The following is a 27,299-nucleotide window of genomic DNA, read 5'->3' on the forward strand; positions in this document are numbered from 1 at the left end:
TCCTCCCAGCTCCCTCCGCAGGAATGTGTTGTTGAATGTGCTTACGAATGAGGCTCATCGATCCGTCCGTCCATCCGTGCATCATTAACAGCGATGGCAAACATCAGTGGCGAGTGACCTCCGAACCGGCTCTCAGATGGATACAAATATGTCACGAAATTCCATGACCACACACAGAGAGAAATAATTGTGAGGCGAGTTTCAGTGGGGCCCATGCCATTGTGAGAATTGGTGATGTTTGACTTGAAACTACAGTTCACAATGGGCCTTTCTCTGTTATGATTGGGGTGTCTTACCATTCAGATTAAAAATAAAAAGTTAGGCTTACTGTGATAGTGTTTTTCATATATCCCAGTGAAGGCAATTGCGTGAAATTCCCCTTCTCAGCTCCAGCACACCATGCTGGTGGTGGTGCTGGTGGTGGTGGTGCTGGTGTTGGTTGTGCTGGTGGTGGTGCTGGTGGTGGTGCTGGTGGTGCTGGTGTTGGTTGTGCTGGTGGTGGTGCTGGTGGTGGTGTGTGGTGGATACAAAGCGGTGGTGCTGGTGGTGCTGGTGGTGGTGCTGGTGGTGGTGGTGCTGGTGGTGCTGGTGTTGGTTGTGCTGGTGGTGGTGCTGGTGGTGGTGTGTGGTGGATACAAAGCGGTGGTGCTGGTGGTGCTGGTGGTGGTGGTGCTGGTGGTGGTGGTGGTGGATACAAAGCGGTGGTTTGGAGCTGCGCTACGAACCCGGCCTCCCGAGTTCGATTCCCGTTCACGGCCACCAACACTGGTGGCGATTCTCTGAACCGGTCCTGGGCCTCCCCTAGGTCGACTCAGCCTCAAACGAGTACCTGGTTTGCGGTGTGTAAACATCGCCACTCGGGAGACAAAGGCGGCCGGGCGTGGTGTTGGCCTTTCATATGTGCTCGCTATCATCACTTGCCCCAATATTATGTAACAGGCTATCCGGGGTATCTCTGTGGCTGACCCCATCAGAGCAGCTGTGTGAATGTCAACTTGTCAAGCCCCGCAGTGGAGACGCGTCTCGCACCTGCGCGTGGCCACCGCAGAGGGGCGCTGTGACACCAACGCAAATCGTGAGCTGTGTTAGCAGCAGCATCATCATTATTTAACATTCATGTTAAAAACCTGTGGTGAACTCCACTACACAAAGTAATTTTGTCGTTGTAATGTAGTATTCATAATGTCACTTTATGGAGGTGTGTGTTGAATTTTAGCTCATTTTAAAGAAGCGCTATTTCAGTTTGTACAGAAACTATAATACTTTTGTATTTCTATATATTTGTACTGGAATTGTGAATGTTGTGGGTTTACTCTCCAACACACCGGTGTGCTGTACGAATTGGCACGTTCTGTTTAGGTCACAAACCTTACGAATTGGCTGTGTCGGGTGGTGGCGGGTTTAACGACGCATTTATATTTACGTGATCTAACCCCAAAAAAACTCTATTTTGGATTTCTATATATGCAAGTAAAACTTTTACACCACACCAGAGGTGTGGACTCGAGTCATGTGACTTGGACTCGAGTCAGACTCGAGTCATGAATTTGATGACTTGCGACTCGACTTGGACTTGCATAACAATGACTTTGTCCCACCTATGAGATGTGGACTCGAGTCATGTGACTTGGACTCGAGTCAGACTCGAGTCATGAATTTGATGACTTGCGACTCGACTTGGACTTGCATAACAATGACTTTGTCCCACCTCTGCACCACACCATCCACGCCCAGCACGATTGAAGATGTGTTCCTTGCTCTGTGATTCACATATCGCTTCTCTCCAGTTGCACACACCGGATATACAGTATAGTACTTGTGAATTATCGGTGTGCAGTATTATAATAAGTTAACATTGCTTACAACCAGGCTGATTTCACACCTTCCATGCTGTGTTCATCTACCACCCCAGTAAGCATAGGTTGGGCCAACGTTGTGTGTGCAATAGTTGAAATCGTTGGACCAAGATTATTTACTGGCATTTGGTCGTTCAGAATACTCATCTTTTGATTTATTTTATTGCAATGCTCACCTCTGGAAATGACTGCAATGCTGTCATTTAGAATGTTCCTATAACCTTGTTAAATTTAGGAAACGTTGACTTGCATCCATTACCGGTACACCTTAAATTGTAACCTAGATTTGACGTGTTCGTGACTGCAGGGATCCATACTCTTTGGTTCTGTCGGTAAAGTCACGTGGGTAGAAAATAAATGTAATTTATTTCAATGTTGTTTGTTGTGTTCAGCAACCCTCATGTAACGAACCAAGACAACAACAACTTCCTGCAGCTCACCAGGACCTGTGTCTGTGCCACTTCTGTTACGGTGTGATGAGACATTGTGCCAGTAGCAGATTTGCAATGTGTTTGAGAGTACTGCAGCATCAGCAGCAGAAGCAGCATCAGCAGCAGCAGCATCAGCAGCAGCATCAGCAGCAGCAGCATCAGCAGCTAAACCGTGCAGTGTTGCCTTTGTAAAGCAGGCCACCTGAAACCAAATGCAGCTGCCTCAAGCGCAGCGTAACAGGCTGACTGTGGGTTTTGTGCAGACCAGGCCGACTCAAACAATAAAGGCGCGTGACTTTTGCTTTGTCACGCGCATGCAAAAGGTGTGATACGCAAGTGGCTGTGATGACAAATGCAGTGCGCAGTGTAGATCAGGGAGGTTTTCATTTTCCGGTATTGCTCTTTGGAGTAAAAACAACAACCTATCCCTTCCTCAGTGATTCAATGAATTGTCATTCACAGTCATAATTCTATTCAAAGATGAGCTCTTTTTTTGTAACGCCGTAGTAAACATAGCGGCCTCTAGCGGCTTCAGGTGTCTCATAACCCATTAGAGTACATTGAGCAAAGTACGAATAAGAAGTACAAGATTGTTACACACGCGATTCAATGCATGTATTGTAAGCTTTAAAAATCGATATTTACTGATTAACTGGTGCGTCGCTATGCCTCTAACGCATATGATGTAATAGAGCACAAAAACTAGAAAGGAAAATTTAAAAAAGACCCTTGCAATCGTGGGAAAAGATATACTTTTCCAAACACGTTGATAACACATCCATGTTAGCCGTTATGTTTAGAAGTTAATGGTGAAGTGTTCTCATTACACTGTGTTACTAACTCTGTCCACAACAGCTAATTGTGTAAAACTGAATTGAAACTCGATTGCAAATAGTATTCACAAAGCACAAAGAAGAGATGATTTAACACATCTTGATTTTTATTTAAAACTGGAATAGTTCATTGGGATTTTTTTTAGTTATATTTCCCCGCTCAGGTTTACGCGATATGTTTTAATCTATTTAGATATAAATGTAACGGTGAAATGTTCTGATTGCACTGCGTTATGTACTCAGTCAACCATGTGTATTTGCAATAGCACATGTGTTTCCAAGGATTCGGTATCTCGGATAGTGTATTGTTACTGTCATCCATTTTTACTAAAGATGGTCCCTTTGTAAGTCCCTAGCAGGAAATGAGATAGGCGCAGGCCTTTGTCTGGCCATGAGAGCATTTGGCAAGTGTATTATGCTGTGGTGCTCTCATCTTTAAGTTTGAGCTGATCCAATCATTTATCAGCACGGCAGCCCTGACCATTGCCATAATTATTGAAATATTCACGAACGCCAATATACTGCAACTGAGTATATATACGAGAATACAATTGCTGTAGTAACCTGCCTCTTGTCAGACTCGTGATCTTTGAAGATGTAACAAAGGTCTATATGTAACCTGTTTCTCTTGTATTCATAGGGAAATAAATATACGATGCTGGCGTTAGTTAACCCCCACGTCATGTCTATTTACTAGAAATGAACACTCTCCAAACCCCTGCTATTACGTCTCTAAGCTGCCAATTTCTCTGTTGTGACCAAGCATCAGAGAGCCCACACGAAGCAGAGGAGCCATTTATGACCAGAGTCGATGCGGAGACCTCCTTGTAGCTTCGTCACTCCTTGTCCGAATAGCACGATGGGAAGCCGTACTGCTCACATGTTTCTCTGCGTGACACATTCGAAATAAATAAATGCAGTAGGACCATATCGTACTGATATATTTGATCAAATATATTATAGTGACTTGGATGTGAATACAGAATATTAATTACGTGAAAACATTTGAATATACTGCAATAGGGGGTGTGTACTCTATATCACAAACATCCAAATATGAATATAAAAACCAGTACTATACTGTGTTAGAATATATAATCGCAGTATTCTAAATACGATTTGTTTTTATACTTGCAAGTCACTAATCGAGTAAGTTAAATATTATAATTAACTTCAGCCATTAAATACTGTCTATGTATTGCATACAGAATATAGAAATCAAACACTTTAATTATCGATAGACCATATAAGCAGCCCTAAGTCGTAGACTGACGATACTTGGCATTGGAAAACCAGACGACTTAGTCATTGATTTTAGAACACAGGGTAATCTATTCTCAAGCATTTAAATTCCAAACTCATCATGCAATATATACAAAGGATTGGATATAAACATTTAGCCTTGAAATTACTTGTCCATACCACTGCCGACAGAAAGGCCTCCACTAGAAGATGCATTATAGAGCCCCTCTAGAAGGTAATTGCCTGAATCTTTCAGGCTGGCTGGCCCTGTTTGAAGAGATTGGAGTACCCACACTTTAGCCCACCACCAGTGACCGATAGCTTTTTGGGTCGACAGAGGCGGGAGATTGAAACGAACCGACAAGCTCTGTATTGCGAGTAGAGTGTTCTAACTGTTGCACTGTGTCAGAATTCTCTTTGCGATATGTATTACTGGAAAATGAAACAATTGTAATTGCATTGGCTGGCCAAGACAAAACATTTCCTAATATTGGACACAGTGAAATTGTAGCAAGGAAAAATGATGCACAATTGTAAGTGGGATAAAAGCTGCATAACCATAGTTGAAGTTCCACTTTGCTATGCTTTTGTACATGTTTATGTTATTATGTCGATTGAAATGTAAGCACTGAGTCTAGCCTGTGGAAACTGTCTGTGACACTGGAGTGCATCAAACATTAGTTTTTACTTTAGAGACGTAATGATGTATGTTTCTATGAAAATAAAAGCAGAGAGCATTATCACAATACTTATCCATACAAATGTGGGAAGGGAAGTGCACGATAAAAATTTGTGCACTGCACATTTCAGGAAATAGTTATAACCATTTTTTGGTCAGTAAAGCTAAAGTGACTGGACACCTTTGAAGTTAATTTTCCCATTTTATCCACCTGCCAGAAGAGCTCTTGGGTTATTGCTGTTGAGTTTTCATACAACTGAGCAGCTCCATCTCAACCTGCCTAGGCATTAGGTTATCTCTGTGAATTGTTATGCAATGTTATGGATGCATTCGTTACGTTAAAATATCCACGTAACTTATTTCACACCAAATGTATATATACATGCAAAATAAAGCAAATATCACAAATGCACAATACAAATATATATTGTAATCCAGCAGTGCTATTATTATATTTGCATTTTTGACATTTAAAATGTCATGCACGTGTATGGCATTGACAAACTTGATGTTGAACAAAGAGTATTGATGACCAGGCCACCAAGTAACTAATACAATCGTGGCTCTATGTACAATCATTGGTGAAGACTTGAATGAATGTAACTTCATACATGCAAGATAACGGTCCACACGCTGCTGATAAGATGTGTTAGTCTCCAGCTGTTGTCTATTCTAGCCATGACATATCCTGCCCAGTCAATATGTAACTCTAACGTGTCCATGTTCTCCAATCCACGTGCTCCTCTTTCTGTGTCTGAGCTTAATCCAACGCGTGCCCACTCTCCAGGCTTCTTTGTACATTTTATTAGCTTGTGTTCAATTTTGACTTAAAACTTTCGTCACTGCAGGAATTAATATTCTTTGGTTCTTTCGGTAAAGTCACGTAGATAGAAAAATAATATAAAATAAAGTGAATAAACATTTTTTTTGAAAAAGATTAACTTAGCTTTTGTTCAATTGTATTCGTCATTTTCCAAGTTTCTGATGCTTCTTGTACATGTGCCCAATGTTGGTAATTTCTAACATGATGGGGTGGTTTTCTTCACACTTCCATCATATACATAGGAGGCGACAGCTATGAAGAATGCATGATGTAAAACAGCATATCATATCATTACTAATTTTGTTTAGCATTTTTTAACGTTTGTTTAGTATATTGACTCAGCCCCCTCCTCGTCCTTAGTTTTGGTATGCCCCCTTCGCTTTAAACAAGCTCATGCTAGAGGGCTGTGATGACTGCGTATAAAGTGCATCCACCAGTGTTTGGAACCTTTTTAGAAATTGATGGAAACGAACCGCAGTGGGTAAAACTCCCGAAGGATGAGGCAGAGAGGCCCTTTGCCCTGTGTCAAAGCTGAAAGGAGCAGTTCACCATACAAACGACTGCACTCGTTTAACAAATTACACGACAGTTGCTTAATTGAGTCAAGGGTTAAGCTTTGTTTTAATGAAAACAAAGCACACGCACGCAATCACACAATCATAAAAAAAACGTATGTGATGTGTGTCATGACCAACATCATATATACAAATATTTAAACATCATACAATACCGTAGTCAAGTTATACACATTGCTTCACTTTGGAATAGTTTGATTAACATACGTAGCATCAGTGGAAATTGGTATCTGCATCTGGCCTAAGTCTCCCCTTAGATCAGCTCAGCCTAAATCGAGTGCCTCGACCATTATGCCACTTGTTGAGAGAGAACGATGGATGAGGGACACTGTGTTGGCCAGATCACTCTCCTTGTGTGCAGCCTCAGTAAGTGCGCAATGAGAGAGATTCATCTTGCAGGATGCAGCCTCGAGGAATATGTTTAGATGTACAGAATATGATAAAGGGAAAATACAATACAGTAACAGACATTTTTGTGGGATAGAGAATATTGGCCGATATTTCAGTAAAATGTCAGTCAAAATAAAGTAGTTTAGATTCATGTACACATTAACCACTTCTTTTATTTAGCCAGTGATTAATAATTCTGGATTTTTAAATGTTTTATATAAACCATTTGTCAATCCACTACTGCACGGGAGTTGTTTCACCAAACTTCACCACTCGGGTCTGAGTGCATTGGTAGTGGGTTTGTGGAGGGGCGTTAGTGGGTAGGTTAGCTGGACTTGTTCAGATAGTACTCGCAACTCATGTTGGCCATAGTTCGGATATTAACTCAAGTTATCAGGTTCATAACACGGTCTCTAAACCACCGTGCCACCCTTCCAAGACTGATCAAACAGTGCTGAGTTGAATGTCAATGTGGTGTTATCAGAATGTTTCTGTTGAGTAATCATATTGACTTTTCATGAAAATGGAAACGTTATTTCTTGAGGAAATACGTATTTCAATAATACATTTTCTGTTTATTTTAGGTGTTAACATTTTTATTGAGAAGAATGTTCAGTTCACACGTGCGCAGGAGACGTGTCTTACAAACAATAAAAAAAATGCGTAAAAACAAATGTATTAGCATATTACAACGAAATGTATATATCTAAGAATATAAGCAATAATATTACGTATTTGGTTGGCCAACAAAAACACAGAAATAGCGCCATTAACATAAAACCGCATTTCTAACTATTTGCATTTATCACGAAAAGTGAGCACTTCTGTACAAAATGACCGTTAAATACATGTGGAATCTTCATGAAATTCATATTTGTGCACATTAAAAATAAACCAGAACGTAAACGCTGATTCGGCTCTCTTTATTTGTCACGATGTCCGACTACAGCGCAGTGCTGCGCGTCAAATGGCTGGTCGGTAGTAGTATTTATTTATATTTATTTACATTATTGAGAGGCAGTACTTAATGGTCAGGAAATTATGTTCTGTTTTGGGTCACCATTTTTTTTATGCAAAATTGTTTTCCACGGCCGGCACATTGAAATATGAGTGGATGCTTCGTTTTTTTGCTTGGCTCTTTTGACTTGAATTAGCATATAAATGATGTGTATAATAATCAGGATAATCAAAGAAAATAGGAAAAAAAAGTTTTTTGCCCATTAACCCTTACAATGACAGCTTCTTTGAATTACACAAAATGGAAGCAAGCTTGCTCTAATCTTTCCGACTGCTTTTAGATTTGCAAGCAGATCGCATTATTATTGGACAATACTTTTACATATCAAGTATGAGCACCTGATATGAATAACACTTTTCATGCTTTATTTTTGTATTAAAGGAGTTTCTAACATATACACACCCATGCATGCACACACATACAACCTTGTTTTCATCTGTGGAAATGAATTTGATTTCATTTAAAGTTATGATTATTACAGGAGATAACAATATTTACTACGAGTGCAGGTTACAGAAACATATGCAGTGATGTGTATATCACACACAGACACACACATATGAGCGTGTGGATGCACACAACCTTGGTTTCATTTTTAAATGCTACAGATGATGAGAGAGTTAATGCACTTAAAGTCCTCCTCATCATGCTGATCTTACGTGGCATTATCATTACAAAGGCTTTTAACCGTTTGCTTAACAGAACAGCCAAACTCTACCATGCTGGGATAGCCCCAGATGGTCCAATGCTACCTCCCCACAACCATCTCAGTTTACCAAAATATGCACAATCAACAACCAGCAAAGTACCAATCATAGAGGGTACCTACGCCACACGCGTTTATGTTTCGTTTCATTCGAGTTCTGAATATTCTGTTATTCATTATTGTATTTGTCTTTGTACGGACCTCTACACATCCGTCTGGAGCCACGTTTGTTCGTTCGCGTCGTATACGCTGCCTGTGATTTGCAGCAACAACGAGGCTTTGCGATGCCCTCCGGGAATATTTGTTAAAGCGTTATGTATACACATGTATATTCCCCTAAAATGAGTTAAGAAATATGTTCTGAAAGATTTTTTTAAATAAAACTTATTGAAATGTTGACCGTTTGAAGTTGTTTTTTAATCATCGGATTTTTAGGCAATATATGAAATGTACTAAAAAGGAAAATATCTCGTAAAGGCGCCGATTGTGTAAAGGGTTAAACAGCCCTTTGTTTTAGCACATTAGAGAGAGAGAGAGAGACGGGGGAGCCAACCAAGGGCTCATCCTCCGCATCCCCTCTCTCCAGTTCACTAACGGAGAGGGGGAGGGGATAATGAGTGTGTTGTGTGACAGCTGTATCATTAGAGAGCTTTACAAGAACAGGGCCTTTGCTTAAACCCACAGCCTCTCTCCAGCAGTGCCAGATAAACTGGACATCACACATTTAACATATATATGTGTGTGCGTGTGTATGTGTTGGAGATGACTTTCGAGTTTATAATATTTTTGGATTTCCGATTATTAAGTACAATTCTGGATATTTTTTTCAGATGTTCTAATCATTTACATTTTGTAATAACTTAACTTGTCTTCATGAAACAAAAATGACTGTCGCCCAATAGCACGCGTCACCACTTCAGGTAAGAAAAGTGTGACACCGCTTCCTCCGACATTATATTTTCAGATCAATTTGAAAACATAAATCGGATCATCCAAAATTCATATCTAGGTCCTCTTTTGAAATGCTCAGGATAATAAAAAATATTGTAACGCATCTCTATCATATATGTACACACATTACATATGCAGTCTATATCTGATTCAAATTAGGACTGGCGAGAGAAAGACCACCTAGGAGATAGAGGGATGTGATCAGCCGACTTGCAGAGTGGGATGGATCATGGCTTCGTGGGATTGTGAGGGATAGTGATGACTTGGGGAGGTCTCCATCCAGCAATGAATATATCATGGCCGATGTAAATTTAATCGTAGGTTAAATCTCATTGGAAAATGTCCCTATTGCAGTTGGAAAAATAGATATGATCCCTGCTATTAATAGCTTGTCAATCTTTAGTTCATGAGAATACAATATCTGAAAAGAGATATTTTTTTCCATCTCAACTGATTTTAAATAAGATTAATTAAATGAACAGAATGTAATCGCCTTTGTTGGATGATATGACCAGAACTGCAAGCGGTGTCATATTAAGACCAAAGTAAATATATGTGGAATGTCATCACCATCTAATTAGACTGTTTTTAACCATTATTGTACGTATATCTTAGTTCCACTGCGATGCATACATATAATTTTAGCGATGGTAGACATTTTTATTTTTATTAATTTGCCACGTATAAGAAGGCAGGGCATTTGGTATGTTCAGTTAATGTACGATTTTATCTGGAACACAGAGATTCAACAGATGGAGGGTACCGGGGGATCTGTTATAACGGGTCTATAACAGTCGCGAAATTCTCGAGAGTGCTAGGGCCCCATGGGCTCGAGTGGCCCCCCAGAGAGGGGTGGACGGCGTTGTTGCTAACTGCTGGCAAACAGGCCCCATGTTATTCTTCACAGCAGGGTCTATGACAAACAGGCCACGGCACTTAATCTGTAAAGCACATTAAAGCAGGGCTGGGATATCCCATTATTTGAAACAATAATTGATAATCTGTTATCGGTTTGATTGCTCATCTATTGCAAAACACGAAATTAGTTGGAGACAAAAAAATGAACTCCCCTTTGTTCCCACACGTGCTGCTGGACGGGAGGTAATGGGCGGGGTTTGATGACGTCACCGACATAATCAGGCGGCCGTTGCATGAGTAATTGATAATAACAAGTTATTGATTACAATATTACTCAATCCATAGATGTCATTGACGAATTGTCCCAGCCATACTTTATAGTAATGCGCTATGACTGAGCAGCGCCAAAAGCAACACACGGGGAATAAGGAGATATGGTTTAAACTTTAGACGAAGGGGATCACCAGCTTGAATTCACAACTGAAACATATTTTGTGCTAAGATATATTCCGCATCAAACATGAAATGTTCATATTTATCTTCACAGCACACACAGTAGTACATCTTGTACACACCATTATTTTCTAATCACCATTGTTGCATTACAAGTTGCACCCATCTGTTGTTATTTAAATATGGATAACTGCAACATGTAAGTGTATATTTCTGCTGCCTCAGCAGTTCGCCTGCTGTATATTGCACCTGAAGACGATTGCTTGTGTTGCGATCGAAACGTCGTGATTTTTTTTCTATCTACGTGACTTTACCGAAAGAACCAAAGAGTATGTAAGCAATGAATCGAGAACACATATTTTGAAGTAAGCTTGACAGCATGTCAAACAACATTTACGTACATTATTTATTTAGGCTAATGAAAATTGCAAATCTACACAAATGAAGTAAACACTAACAATACAAATTAGAGAAGAAAACAATGAACAATACAAATTAGAGAAGAAAACAATGAACAATACAAATTAGAGAAACAAACAATGAACAATACAAATTAGAGAAACAAACAATGAACAATACAATCCAACGCATCGCTGGAGAGGAGGTTGTGACTTAGTTTCATGATCTTTGTCATAAAATAAATCGTGGTGGATTGCCATTGGTTAATGCGCTGCTGGATAAAAGTCGTGTACACTTAATGTTGGTCATAGAGGTTGTTAGACCCAACATGACGACGAGGGTCAGTGACGCTGGTCCAGAGATCCCTCGTCACTGACCTTAGCCGTGGCCAGAAACTGAGCTCAGCTCGCAGATTTTCACACGTGGTAGGCTAACCACCGCGCCACCGTGCCACTCCACCTAATGTCAAGGATATTGTTTATCGGAACCTGAAAAAGCTGAATGCATTTGAAAACCATCCAAAATAAATATTCGACCACGTTGACGGAATCGCTGCCACTGTGTCTGTGAAGTCTGTGTAACATGCTTGCACAATGGATTTCTGTAAAATCCACCTTCTCAATTTCACGCAGTTGGGGTCTTGCGATTGAATTGATGTTTCTCTTTCCACGGCCATCTCCTGGAGTGTCCTGTGGATTCCGGCCAGCTCTGTTCGTCTGTCTGGAGGGCCACGCTGTTTCTACGCCAGGCTTCGCTGTGCAAATTGAGTCTTTTCCTCCTGCAACACGAGGCTGCTTTTGTTACAAATTAATACGAATTAATCCACGAAGCACTTTCATCAACCCGCTCTGACCAGCGTGGTGAAGGATCATCAAATACCCTCCATGGCCCGGATGGCGTCGCAGACCAACACACTTGTACCAATGTAGATATCTTGCACACATAACTGTGCATAAACATATGTAATTCACATATTCAGTTAAATAGTATCCACCATAAACGACATTGGCGTATCTTGTTAAAATGTGCACTATGTACTAACATCTCGATATACGAAGTAGGCGCATTCCTGCAGCTTCGTTCCTATATCGAAACTTCGTATATTGAACAGCTCACAACACGAGCACGACACGGATGAGTTCCCAGGCTTCGCAACTTACCATTTCACACTATGAACACTCCATAGCCGCCATGAGGTTGCATTGCCCACCAAACACCGCAGCTGTCTGTGTGTGTATCAGTGTGCGTTGCTGCTGCTGCTGCTGCTCATTGAATGGCCGAGACGAATCTAAACAAGAGACATATCTTATTTAACTTGATTCTTATTTAAAGAGTACTGCAGATGGATAAGTGTATTATTTATGTATTCGTTTCAGTGTATTTATTAGTTTAAAAATATTCCATGAATATAATGGCAATACGTCAAAAGTTTGTTTCACTGGACGTTGATTATTCGCATGTCGAGGTATTACTGTACAGTCGTGTTAGTAACTTGCGAGTTATCCCCATACCACGCGTGTGTGATGTCATTCACTCGCAACACTGAACACACGCACAGAGAGAGAATCGATGATCCAGGCGGTGTCGTTAAGTGTGTGACAGTTTTGCACATATCTCGAGGCGCGTCGATGAATTGTCTTTGACTCGATGAGGGGGTCACAATGTAGACTGCTGCGGAGAGGCGACGACTCCATCGGTGACACGTGGAGAGCGACACGCGTGTCGTCCTCAACGCGCCCCCTGTGTGCTTTGGCGTTTGTGGACTCTGCATTTGCGTCTGTGTCGTGTTCGCTTTGTCGCGTTGACGCGGTCCTTCCTGTGTCGTGTTCGCTATGTCGCGTTGACGCGGTCCTTCCTGTGTCGTGTTCGCTTTGTCGCGTTGACGCGGTCCTTCCTGTGTCGTGTTCGCTTTGTCGCGTTGACGCGGTCCTTCCTGTGTCGTGTTCGCTTTGTCGCGTTGACGCGGTCCTTCCTGTGTCGTGTTCGCTTTGTCGCCTTGACGCGGTCCTTCCTGTGTCGTGTTCGCTTTGTCGCGTTGACGCGTCCTTCCTGTGTCGTGTTCGCTTTGTCGCGTTGACGCGGTCCTTCCTGTGTCGTGTTCGCTTTGTCGCGTTGACGCGGTCCTTCCTGTGTCGTGTTCGCTTTGTCGCGTTGACGCGGTCCTTCCTGTGTCGTGTTCGCTTTGTCGCGTTGACGCGGTCCTTCCTGTGTCGTGTTCGCTTTGTCGCGTTGACGCGGTCCTTCCTGTGTCGTGTTCGCTTTGTCGCGTTGACGCGGTCCTTCCTGTGTCGTGTTCGCTTTGTCGCGTTGACGCGTCCTTCCTGTGTCGTGTTCGCTTTGTCGCGTTGACGCGGTCCTTCCTGTGTCGTGTTCGCTTTGTCGCGTTGACGCGGTCCTTCCTGTGTCGTGTTCGCTTTGTCGCGTTGACGCGGTCCTTCCTGTGTCGTGTTCGCTTTGTCGCGTTGACGCGGTCCTTCCTGTGTCGTGTTCGCTTTGTCGCGTTGACGCGGTCCTTCCTGTGTCGTGTTCGCTTTGTCGCGTTGACGCGGCCTTCCTGTGTCGTGTTCGCTTTGTCGCGTTGACGCGTCCTTCCTGTGTCGTGTTCGCTTTGTCGCGTTGACGCGGTCCTTCCTGTGTCGTGTTCGCTTTGTCGCGTTGATGCGGCCTTCCTGTGTCGTGTTCGCTTTGTCGCGTTGACGCGGTCCTTCCTGTGTCGTGTTCGCTTTGTCGCGTTGACGCGGTCCTTCCTGTGTCGTGTTCGCTTTGTCGCGTTGACGCGGCCTTCCTGTGTCGTGTTCGCTTTGTCGCGTTGACGCGGTCTTCCTGTGTCGTGTTCGCTTTGTCGCGTTGACGCGGCCTTCCTGTGTCGTGTTCGCTTTGTCGCGTTGACGCGGTCTTCCTGTGTCGTGTTCGCTTTGTCGCGTTGACGCGGTCCTTCCTGTGTCGTGTTCGCTTTGTCGCGTTGACGCGGTCCTTCCTGTGTCGTGTTCGCTTTGTCGCGTTGACGCGTCGTTCCTGTGTCGTGTCTGGGCTGTCCCTGCAGCTCTTTTGCCCAGCTGGAGGTAAGCGAAGAAGTATTTGACAAAAATAACATACCCAGCGCATGTGTTTTTTTTTCCTTGGTTCCACAGTCAAGGTTGTTCTCTAAGAATACAGCACAGTGTTGATTATTAATTCCATACGTAGGCTTTCACGGCCAGTATGATTCATAATTGGTTTCTCTTGGGTTAGATCGTGTGGGAATAGTGTCAATTAGAACCGCTCCCTCTCCATCACCAGACACAGCCAAACACATATATTTGTCACTTGGGCAAATGTGCCAATTTAATTCAGGTATTGAAAATGTTCACATATTTAAAGTTGGTAAACAAATACATACGAAGTGTGCTGTGTTTAATGAGTATGTTGTGTTATTATTCTTTTCCAGTTTCCGTTGGCCTTTTTAAAAAACATAATGTCGTCGAGACTTTGTGTCAAATGCGCCCGTTTAGTAGCAACGTGAAAGGACCATCGTCAGTTGACACAAACGCAGGAGCTCTCTTGTTAACCCTAAAGCCTGCAACTTCGCAACACACGAGTTGGAGTTGTGCCTGCCGGCTCGCGATGCACGTGGCGACTGACCCCGTGGACTCCCTTGCGAGCGAGATGTTTCATCTTGAGGACCGTTCCACGTGAAATGTTTTGCTAAACAATAGAAAATGGGGAGGTGTTTGCTCGTAAACAGAATTGGGTTTCAGTCGCCATTCTAAAAGCGTGCACTCGTACGGCACATTGCGCAATTGGACAATTCGCAACTGACATTGGAATCTACGCTACAAGGAATAGACTGGCAACGAATTCACACTCTTTTGGAAAATATTCATGAATCGGTAAAAATGTTGTGAGACGTTATTAAATTAGATGTATTTAAAGTTGAATTTGTTTAACTTGCTGGGAACATTTGGACTGAATATGGCGTTGTCATGCCACTGCTTGTGGACCGGCCTCCTCTCTCGAGAGAGCACTCTATTGATATCCATTCAGATTCCTTGTAATGTCGGTGGATGTACCCACACTTCACCCCACCACAGGCGATCTGCACAACGACTAATTGTGGTTGCGTCCATTTTCGCAGCGAGGTGGACAGAGGCGGAGGCGCTGGGGTGCAAGCCAAGAATCTTGCGCTATTTGCCTCCGGGGATTTAACCAGTGACTCCTGGTTTGCTCGTCCAGTGTGCTGACCATCACTTGCAAATTCATAAATCACTTTTAATATACATTTGGCCACTATAAACTACACTCCACTGTGAATTGAACGTCGGTTTGATACAAAAATAAATGGACTTGAACATTTGTAGAAATGAATGAACATTGGAACACTTTTTCATGAACCTAGTTATAATTGTTCTTTTTCAATCCTCTGAGCAAAATGTAATTTATAAGCATTCATTAAAACAATACATTCAGCAAATTAATCTCAGGAACTTCCCTTAATTTAATTATAAATGTTATAACGTTGTTCAGAAATCTATTTATATGGCTACTATTGTGAGTTTGTAATTGAAACTACTTTACCATCACACAATGCCGGAGAGGCCAGAGATACATGAAATAAGCATTATACTCAGCAATGTTGTTCCCTGACTTTGCAAGTGCTCTTTCGCATTCACCTGCGGCTTTTCGTGGAATTAGGTTTACATGTATACAATACGATGGTTTATAGAATTGAAGTTCATTTAAATATAAATACTGGTTGTATGGCCTTGAATATTTGCTATGAAGGAGACTGCTCAGATTTTTTGGCACACCTAAAAGATACAAAAACACAAGCCTTCATAACAGATGTTTTTTGGATTAGATCACGTAAATATATAAACGTGTCGTTAAAACCCGCCACCACACAGCCAACTAGTAAGGGTTGTCACTAGTACAGCACACCGGTGTGTTGGAGAGCCAAGCCACAACATTTACAATCTGAGTACGACGTTTTGCCAGTAATTACAACTAGCTTCATCAGGTGACAGCCAGATTTGTGAAAAAGTCCAACCTGTTTCGTCCCTCATCTAGAGATAGAGGCATAGTAGATGTGGTGACCACCCTTCTGCGCTCTTGCACAAAGTGGGGGTCGGGGGAGGGGGGGCTGTGTCGGGTGGTGGAGGGTTTTAACGACACTTTTATATATTTAGCGATCTAACCGAAAAAATCCTCTATTATGGATCATATTGGTTGCGAAAGCCTACGTGTTAAACACAAGACTTTGTTCATTTGGGCTTGTAACACGGCCAATGAATTACCCAGCAACGGCCCTGAACTGTGACATGTGCATGGAGGGAGCGATTGCTGCCCTGGGAGTGTAAGGGAGAGCGCACGATCCTCCAGCCTCGTCTCCTTCCGCCTGCTGATGGCTGATGGGGAAAACAGCACGTCTTTTCGGTCAAGTTTTTCCATCACAAAAATGTATCAAATGAATATAAGCAATGACGTATAATGTTGACGTACAACAATTATTTTAAAGGTGGTGGCGGTGGTGATGATGATGATGTCAGTGATGATGTCGACACTGATGGTAAATGAAAAAAATCCTAAATAGAGCAACCTCACATTCTAAAAATTCGTTAATGTCACGTGTTGCATGCCGAGTGTCATTATGAGCGATTGTTCTGTTATTAAATTGAAAGTGCATATCATAATTGAAAATAAATAAATTTAAATCATTTCAAAAGCACAGTTAATGGAGAGATGGGGCATCTGCGCGTGGATTTAACATGGGCTTACAAGCTGAACACCCCAAAGTCTTGCAAAGCAGAGCGACATTAGCACTGTGTACACTTACCATAGGCCTCAGTCATGCAAATCCCGTTACCTCAAATCTGCCTGTGGATCTGAACTTGTTAATCCAGCACACTTAATCATTTATGCAAATCGACATGGTTTTAACGAGTCAAATTACTTACATGAACATGAGCAGTTGGCCTGACAGTAAATCTGGCTTTTAGAAACCCGCTGGCGGTGGCAGAATGGTCCGAGAGGTCACCAATTCGCAATCGCGACACGAAATCTGTCAAGGTTCACGCTGACCCTTTCAGAAGCAATGTCACGTGTTTTATCACGCGAGGCTTTGGATATGAAGACGACCTCATTTAGCTTTCCATGATTTACTCCCGATTTGTCCTCATGTATTTGTCCTAATCCGACACAAAATGCTTGTGTTCTTACTATATAATTCAGAGATAGGTGACATTTTCAGATATCTATCCATAAACATTTGCTCTTTAAAATATGGCCAGAAATCACAATTTAGATTTTTTTTTTTACAGATTAGTTATGCTTACCAATTTAATTATCAAGTGATTAAAATACATAGTTTATTATGCACATTAAACATACAAATTGTGAGGTTATGAATTTACTATTTTCAATGTGCGCGGGTTTTTTCCCCCCAGCTAAAGGTCGGTATGAAAGAAAATAAAGAGGAGAAAGACACCAAAAACCAGAGAAACGAGACAGACCAATGATGAGAAACAAAATAGTACAAATTCAATCATTACAAATGCCATGGCAGAGATGAGACAATGCAGACACGCACATGAAGCCAGTACACATGAGATCACATAAAACAAACAATACACAACATACACTGCAAATCAAGAGACAGCACAGACATTACAGACGAGGCAGCACAAACAAGTGAGCATTTAGATGCAGAGCACAAACAAGACCGGGCAAACAAGATGAAACAAACTATTCTTGAACCAAAACCCAGTACCCTGAGAATGTATCAACTGTCTGGGTGCGTGCGTGACTCACTGTATGCCTACTTGTCTGCATAGAAAAAAACGACATTTTAAATTAGCGTTTTTAAATGTTTTCCTCATAAGTAAATATATAAATGTCTTCATTCTCTCAACGGACACATTTCTTTTTGGTAAGATTAGGTTGGGTTTTCATTGTCAATCCTTTGCCGGATGAGGGCCACAGCGTGTGTGTCGTGGGGTCGCTTGATCATGCCTCAGGCTGAGCAGTGTGCGGCTACTGATGGTCAGAAGCAAGGATGTAGAAGCAGAGACGGACGGCGACGTCTTGGGATTCGCTCCATTGCCCTCTGCTGACCACCACGTAGCACAGCCCTGAAGTTGAATTTGCCATCCTGTCTGTGCATGATAGTCATCTAATGAGGCTCAACGCTGCTATCCAGGCTCAATTCTGCTTAGCTTATAATGAAAAAACGAGATTGAGCGCCTTTAAGATGGTGCGGTCATTTGTACAATGTGAGGTACAGCTACTTATACGTACAAAATGTACTTTACAGTCATCAAGGATGTTGGGAAATCTTACAATTGTTGTAAAGTCGAGAGATATTCTTCATACTCTGGCTTTTCTTTAAAATAAACATCCATAATTGTTTTTGTATTGCCACCAAAATGTATTTCAAGACTGTAGCATGCCACGCTGCTATCCACTAGGATCACACTTGGACTAAGAGATCAAGTATTTCAGTTTGAAGCCTGGTAATAGATATAAAAATATAATAATAATAAAAATACTTGTTCCGTTTAATCTTAAACTGCTTCAAAGCCACAGGATATGCCACATGGTCGGCAATTAAAACACAAGACTGGGATTATTGTCAAGTCTGTGAGATGTAATGCATCACCACAGACATGAGCACAGGCGAAGGAATGGTCAGCTGACCTCGGGTCACGAAACAGGCTGGAAATTCAAAGGGTGCTCATTTTCTAAAGATGGACCAAACAGGGGCAGTACAGAAGAGCTTTCAGCTCAGAATAAAATGTCAAAGGTTTTCAACTCAGTAGCGTATACAGTGCTGTCTGGAGGGCCCATCCCGATTTAAATCGTGTCCGTGTGATTTCTTGCTCAGATTAGTATTTGAGGCAGTTCTAATCTCCCGTTTACTGAACCAACAATGGGCATTCCACATTCCTAGAGTGGGAGCGAGTCCATCCACAGGTCGACCGCTGTTGATTTGCTCCCAAAGCGATACTCATTTCTTTTTACATCAAAAGGATGAAGCTCTGAGTAAACCTTTCCATTGCGAGCCACTCACTCTACCACTGAACCACCCGCTCAGATCACGTGAACAGGAGATATTGCGCCTTCAGACTGGATTTTATCAGGGCAGTGCCTCTCGGCACAATCAAAGCGTTGTGAGTTTTATGAACCCCACCTTGGGTATTCACGCTGCAGGTGAAACGTACAGGTGGTGTCATTGATGACTGTAATGTGGAGGCAATATGGTGTCATGCGCAGGTGCGAGGTTATTCCTCAGACCGGTTCGAATCTTAAGAGATCGTTCGCCGCTTGTTGCCGAGGTGCGTGAGTTAAGCCCACCCTAGTCTTATTCTTTCCTACTTTGATTCTGGCAACAAAGGTCCCACGTGGTGGATGCATGTCCCACGTCACAGCGGATGTTAAAGATCCCGTGGCGTTATTTGAAAGATAGAACACCGCGTGTGCTGGGGTCACGGTCTACATTTTTCGTAGGTGAAAACAATACTCGCAAGTGATTCTAGATTTGAAGTTTTCGTGACTGCAAGGATCCATACTCTTTGGTTCTTTCGGTATTTTATTTTATTTTTACCTCCGTGACTTTACCGAAATAACCAAAGCGTTCCCGCAAGTGACTTCATTGTGTTAAAGCGGCAGTGCAGCGGTGAGCGCGGCGCGCTACGAACCCGGCGACCCAGTGACACATTTTATCTGAATCGGTCCTAGGCCTCGCCTAGGTCGACTCGGCCTCAAATGAGTGCCTCGTGTGGTGTATAAGCATCGCCACTGGGGAGACAAAGGTGGTCGGGCGTGGTGCTCGCTACCCACACCCATGCGTATTGTGTCGCCCTTCGTAGGTGCTCGCTCATAGCACTTGCCCCAAAAGTCTGTTAAGGCTATGTGAGTGGTCCTTGTCTTGCACTCTAAGAATGCCGTAAATTACAAAGTACTAACTTATTATGATTGTTACTAGCATTGCATTATGGCATACAAGCAGAAGGAGCCACATCTCGCATATATTCTTTTAAAAAAATTCAAAGCAGAAAAATCGAGCGTGTCTGCTTTTGAATAAACGCGCAGCTTACGGCTGATTGTTAAAGGCAGTAAGACCTCATATTCTGCATAATGCATGGCGATGATGTTTGACTGCTTTCTAGAATAACCCTTCGGAGAAGGTCTGCCACTAAGCAGCACCGCGCTCACGAAGTGCACGTGGAGCAAGCAGCAGCAGCGCGCGTGTGGAATCATCAAATGGATTTGGACATCACAATTGGAGGCTTGTGGATATCTGATCCGGATTTTTGGCATATCCACCAAAATAACATTCTAACCCGACTTGTACAACTTGATCGGTTTGGGCTTTTGCAGATTTCTTTATTTTGGGGCTCAAATAGATCCTATGTCTTCAACGCGACATTAAAAGGTGTTTTATGCAGATTTGGGAGAACTTCTAAGGCACGGCTGAGGCTTGAGGTAAGTGAGAACATGCACTAATAACATTAAAACGCTCAGAAATGTTTAGTCTAACGGGTTATTATCCTCTTCCACGGGGTGTTTCCGTCTACCGAGAAATTACCTCCGTATGCTTGCTTTAAAATAAGTCATCATAAATGATTACCGCTTTGTGCGTCTGGCCCGCACGGTTGTTAAACACCGAGAATGAAGGACGACACATACGACTTGCAGTGGCCGCGTGTACCACTGCGACTTGCTCCGTCTGTGTGCGCTGGGGGCAGCAAAGAGAAAGGATCTCAAGAAATGTTTCGATGTAAAGCTTCTTTCGTGACTGCAGGGATTCATCTTCTTGGTTCTTTCGGTAGAGTCACGTAGAAGGGAAGTAATAAAATAATACAAATTAAACATCATAAAATACAATTCTCACGACGTTTCGGCCACAACGCAAGCAGCCATCCTCAGGTGAAGAACATGGCTGTCGGAAAGACAGCGTCTAAATGACGCTGTCTTATTTTTTTTATTTTATTATTTACCTTCTACGTGACCTTACCGAAAGAACCAAGAAGATTTCAAGAAAGTCAAGTGGCCCTGCCTGGAGTCATAAAAAATATATACAGGAGTGCTGCTTCAGCCCAAACTCAAATCCTGATAAACGTATGGAGCTCATCATTCTCAGAACACGACTTTGAAATGTAATTGTAAATGCGTCTATCAACGTAATGATGGCAAGCGACTGCGAGATAATGAAGTTATCTTGCTCGTCCCTCCTATGTTGTAGAAGTCCCGTTCACTCTGTAGCCCCCCCCCCCCCCCCCCATGTCTGTGTGTGAATCAAGTCGACAATAAGTGGAAGAGGGCACATTGTTGTTGCTGTGTGAGCGCTCGGAGATGCCATACTTGGTCCCACAAAATGTCAAAGCAAAGCCATCTATTACAACCAGCTTAATAAAAGCAACAGGGCTTAGCGCATAAACTGATAAGTTCTGCGCTTACTGCGGCAAGTACATTAAGTTAAATGCTTATTGGTATCAACTTGGGTACTTCAGCATTGAAGAACATCTACACTCACTGAAACAACTTGAATAAGCATCTTCAAGTTGTTTCAGTGAGTGTAGATGTTCTTCAATGAACAGCAGTTCATTGTCACATAGCGATTTAAACATCCTCACACTTGAGGCCATTTACCGTGATGACCAGCAACTGATCATTCGTTTTATATTACACAAATGCGTTGTGTAGCTACGGATCATTTGGGTAAAACGTCGAGGGTTTAAGCAGAACTCCGTTCTGTGTCCACATATAAAGCCTACTGGCTTCATATGTGGAGACAGAACTCCGTTTTGTGTCTCCACACATGACGCCCACTGGCTTCACTGGCTTTCAACCTTCTGGGTCTCGTCAGCAGTCAATATTGTTTTGAAAGATCTGTTGCGTTACCAGATGTTATTGGCAATTATGATCGGTTAACATTAGCTTGGGAGAGCAGTGGTCCAGTGGTTAGTACAATTTGCTATGAGCCCAGTTTCCCGAGTTCGATAACTGGCTACAGCTCGTACTTGCACACGAGCTGATTGCGTCACTCCATGTCCTCTGTGGATGCCCAGTGTTAGTGATGGGGGTTTCTGTATTAGTCATGGGCGTTGTTTGTCCATACTTTATTAAGCTGGTCACTGTGGATTGGTGAAGGGGATGGCCCAGAACTAGTTCGTATATCATGAATCAAGCGTGACTGATGTTAGTTGTGGCTGGGAATTTAACCCAGGTCGCCGGGTTCATAGTGCAGTGTGCGAACCATCGCTTAACTCTTAAATGTATGGTATGTATATTTTATTTCTAAATAGTAAATGCACGTCATCTACAGTAAACCTCATGCAACCTTCTACATGAGTGACAGAAAGTTAATGAACTCTAATTATGCCTTTTTTAAACGTCAGTTTTCATCGCAATGCTTTGCGACTTGCTGAGAATGAAGGCACTTAAAAGAACGTCCCTGCAACTGTGACAATGTAGGAGCGGATGCATGCCATAAATTATGACCACTTTGGTTGTTGGTGCCCATTCAAAATCAAAAATAATTTCCAACAATCTTTATCGTACGTATGTATGCGAATATGGAAGCTTTTTAAACTACTCTTGTAAAATAAAGTACAGTGCTGTATCTGTATATGCAAAGACTCAATACGTTATTAAATTCATTTATTTTTAAACATTTACTATTTTATTGTGAGTAAATTTGTATTCTTTGATTGATTAAAAGTATATCATGTTTACTGTATTGATCAGGAGTAAAACTCATGTTCGTGTTTAAATTCTATACGAGAAAGATCACTGCAATCACCGATGCTTTAGCAATTGATATATGACTGTGATGGAATGTTACTAGAAACGTGTCATTTATCAAGATAGTCTTCTACCATTGCCCAGCCATTGAGGACACTTTTGAACATATGCAGATGTTTAGTTTATAAATAAGCGGGAATATTTATTTCAAACTTGTGATGCCAATTGCAAAGACGTGACCCCATGACCCATCTCCGTGCCAGGTCCACACGGTAAACACGATCTAATCCCTCGAATAAATAATTAAGGAACCAAACAAACATTTTGACAACTTGTCACCAGGCTGGAGAAGTATAATCTCTTTTTTCTAGAAAGCGATATAGCGATGAGATGTTGATGTAGGGTTATCAGAAGTCACCCTTCCAATGCCGCGACACCGTGGTGAACCTACTGACCACTCGCACTCACTCGGCTGTGATTTTTGCAGGGGACGGGGGGAATTCACAGAAGAGTTAATTGAATGAGTTTTGTTTATGGAATTGTTGTTTGCGTTAAAATATAGAGTTGCATATTTTATATGGGTCACTCTCGCAAATTACATCTGGTAATCGAGCAGAATTTGTCAAACAGGCCTCGCTCTGCTGATGAAACCCAGAATGTCGAGGCCACCGGTCCGGGGTTTGCTTACTTAAACAAATGTTGTTTGATAAATGTTGGTCTGGAAAGCCAACAGGTCGATTGACTAAAACACAGATGATTGTAACCATAATGGTCAATGGCAATACATGAGTTTGTGTTGATTGAATGTTTAAACAATTGTATTATTTATACTGTATAACAAACTTAACTATAGACCCAAAATGACCAATTTCATCATGTCACCTTTTTAAAATCCTGGGCAGCAATCATGAACCACCACAGGTATGCATCCCGCTCCAAAAAAGTCATAACTTCGTGACTTAAAGCTTTCGTGACACGCAGGAGTTCATATTCTTTGGTTCTTTCGGTAAAGTCGCGTAGAACAAACATTTTTGTTTTATCATAAACTTGCCCGAGAAATCGTCCACCGTGGAGATGGAGTGATAAAATTGGCGCACGTGCATGACAAAACATTAAGAGATGGCCTTCATCCTGCAGTGGATTAAACATGAATGATGAGATATACACACGTGACGAATGAGCTTTGCCAAATTTATATCAATTTCAGCATCAAACTCTATGGAAGGCAAATTACTTGGTTTGCTTATGATGGAGATCCGATACATATTTTTAGGATGTTAACATGATACTTAATGCAACCAGACCATGAGGTTTAAAATGCCTGATGAGTGAAACAAACAAAGTTTGCACCTATTATTTTTGGATGCCCAAATAAATAAAAACGTTCACCCCAATTCAAACAGTTTGGCTTGCAGTTTTTTTCTTGTTATAACGATAGACTCAACAATATTTGTGCCTTATATTGAATTAAATGATTTTATTTTTATTTATTTAAAAATTTAATGTTATTCTTTTTATTATTTTATTATTTTTTGTTTTCTATTTACGTGACTTTACTGAAAGAACCACGAATATGAACTTTCTATCCCATCTGGAGCACATTATAATTTACATCCATGGGCCACTCAGTTACGAATACCCAAGTATATGTACGATGATACACGCAACGATACCATTACCCAACTGAAATCGTAATTTTCATAATTACTATTTTTCATCATTCATCATGTCCCCGTTGCATCTATGCATATCGTCCCATCGAATACTATTTGACGTTAACAAACGATTGCGTCTGATTCTAAGTAAAAGTTGTATCCGTTCACTCGTGGTGTACATAATATTTCATGTGCGTGTGATATGGTCACATGGAAACATGCCAATAACAGAGATTATATTTTCTATGCACTCAGTTTTCTCATTCGTTTAATATGAAGGTGCCTCAGGCAGTAAATACTACCATATAAATGCTTTTTAATCATACAAAGTAAGATAAACATGCAAACGCGTACATACCCATACTCAAGTTATTTTAAAAAAAAACTACATTTGCACTTCACTTAAAAGCAGTGATAAACATGGATTACGTAAAATTACGCACACCCATTACTACTAATCGTATATGTGAATGATTCTTAATTATCCCAAACATCAGCATGGACGGCACAGAGCATCGCGGACTGTGCATTAGTTCAGGTCCATATGTACACATCTCTCTCTCTCGTAAACACACACAATTATATACAGATGGTTCTGCGTGTGTGTGTAGACATTCAATTTATTCATGCGTGTTATGGTGTCTGATCATTTATACCTCCACATAACAGCTGTGATTAATTGTGATTGTGGATGTAACTGTGTGAATGTGTGTGTGCAGTAGTACGGTGGGTAGCGCATTGCGCTACGAACTTAGCCCCCCGACGTCATATGCCGCCCATGGCTGACCTCAGTGGCGAACGCTCACTGAACAGGTCCTGGCTCTACCCTAGGTCGACTTAGCCCTAAATGAGCACCTAGTGAGGGGCGGCTCGACATCGTGCTGGTGGCCAGGGGGAGTGCCGACCACACCACACCGCTGTCAATGTACCGTATGGGCTTCATAGGTGCCGACTAACAGTACTTGCCCCAACTGCCTATGCAGGCTACATGGGGGACCTGAGTCTTTGTGCGCTGTGCTGTGATCAGTCACTGCAGTTTCATTACAGGTCAAGCCTTATCGCAAGCAAATTACATCCCAACCTGAGCCTAAAACGAGTAACGTATGTGTTGTAGTGTTGAACTTATGACTCGAATGAGTGTTGAACATGTCTTCATAGGTGCTCGATTGCCCTGTTTTTTTCGCAATAGTCGATGTAATTTAAAAGGGGGTTGTTTTTGCATTTCTAATTGGAGTTCGTGGCATTCACAAACACAAGTGTCCTTCCTTTCCACATTTTATGCTTAAATGACGTCATAACGTCGTGAAAGTGCTCATCGTAGGTAAACTCTCTTGCAAACACAAAGCGTGAAGATCAAGGCTGCAACCACTCATGATTCAATGCAAATCTCATACTTAATAAATGCAAGTGTTTGTCTATTTGCATGTTAATATTATACTCAACATGAGGATTCAATAGAAATAAATAATCCAGCAAACACATTACGCTATGCAGTACTTATGATACTTGTTTTCATATCCATTGGCATATTTATTAGCGCCATCTCCATGATCAGCCCACTGCCGGATGAAGAACTCCCAAATCCATTGGCACCAATCAGCAGATGTATGGATGTTGGACTTCTTTTACACAGTACGTAGCCAACTGTGCTAATCGTAGGGAAGGACAACAAACTAAACACAAAAAAGCAGTTCTAGAGAAATTTATTTTCGATCTCGAGCTGATTGCAACGCTCCGTCTCCGCAGTGCACGAGCTTGCGCACGAGCTTGCGCACGAGTTTAACTCCTCGGTTGCCACGTTGTCGTCATGTCTCCCCATCGCCTACCATCTCCTCCAGCGACGCTTCCCCAGTCCACTTACTTCTCTGTACAATTTGCGCGACTGTATACACCATTAACTTGCGAATGTTCTCTATAAATCAAATGCTTTATTTCAAAGTCACAGAATCCACGCGTATGCATGATTTTGTATTCCTGGTTTAATAAATGTGTGCTCCTTATTTTCATGTTAATTACGGACTCACAAGGACGCAACAGCAGTAAATAATTATCCATCGAACACAATGTACTGTAGATTGTTATCAAATACACTCTTCAACAAAATCTGTTTTTATTGGGTGGACATAACTCCATCACTCCATACCACTGCAGTGCCAAGCTGTCATAGTCACTCATAGTAAATGCAATGTTGGTGATGATTGCTGATGGCAATGGCACTGAAATATAATGGCCTTTACATACACACGTACAAGAGATGTATTTATAACCAGTTGAGGGATCATTGAGTCAAACGTTGCTATTGCCATGGAGATCTGGTTTGCATTTTAATCAGTGAAGTGCATTTAGTTGCAATATTTCGAATCCGTACTGACTGTGCATGCCCACATCCAGAAGTTGCCCATTCGATCTCACTTCTTAATTTCCCCCACCGCTGTCCACCCAGTAGCATAAACGTGTACACCCACAGCTAGTGATCGGTAGGTTGCGTGTGATGGGGTGAAGTGCGGGTGCTTCCACCTCTTCCAAGACGTCTGATCAGCATGGAAGAGAGCCCCTGGAGATGGCTTCTCGAGAGCTCCCCCAGCAGTGGCGTGATGAGCCCCCAGCAGTGGCGTGATGAGCCCCCAGCAGTGGCGTGAGCCAGGCTATGCTGCACTGCATTCGGTGGCAACATGTCGAACAAATGCAATTTCTATGAACATAACATCA

The sequence above is a fragment of the Lampetra planeri genome, chromosome 25 (assembly GCF_965212315.1).
Source record: "Lampetra planeri chromosome 25, kcLamPlan1.2.h2, whole genome shotgun sequence".
Lineage (NCBI taxonomy): Eukaryota > Metazoa > Chordata > Hyperoartia > Petromyzontiformes > Petromyzontidae > Lampetra > Lampetra planeri.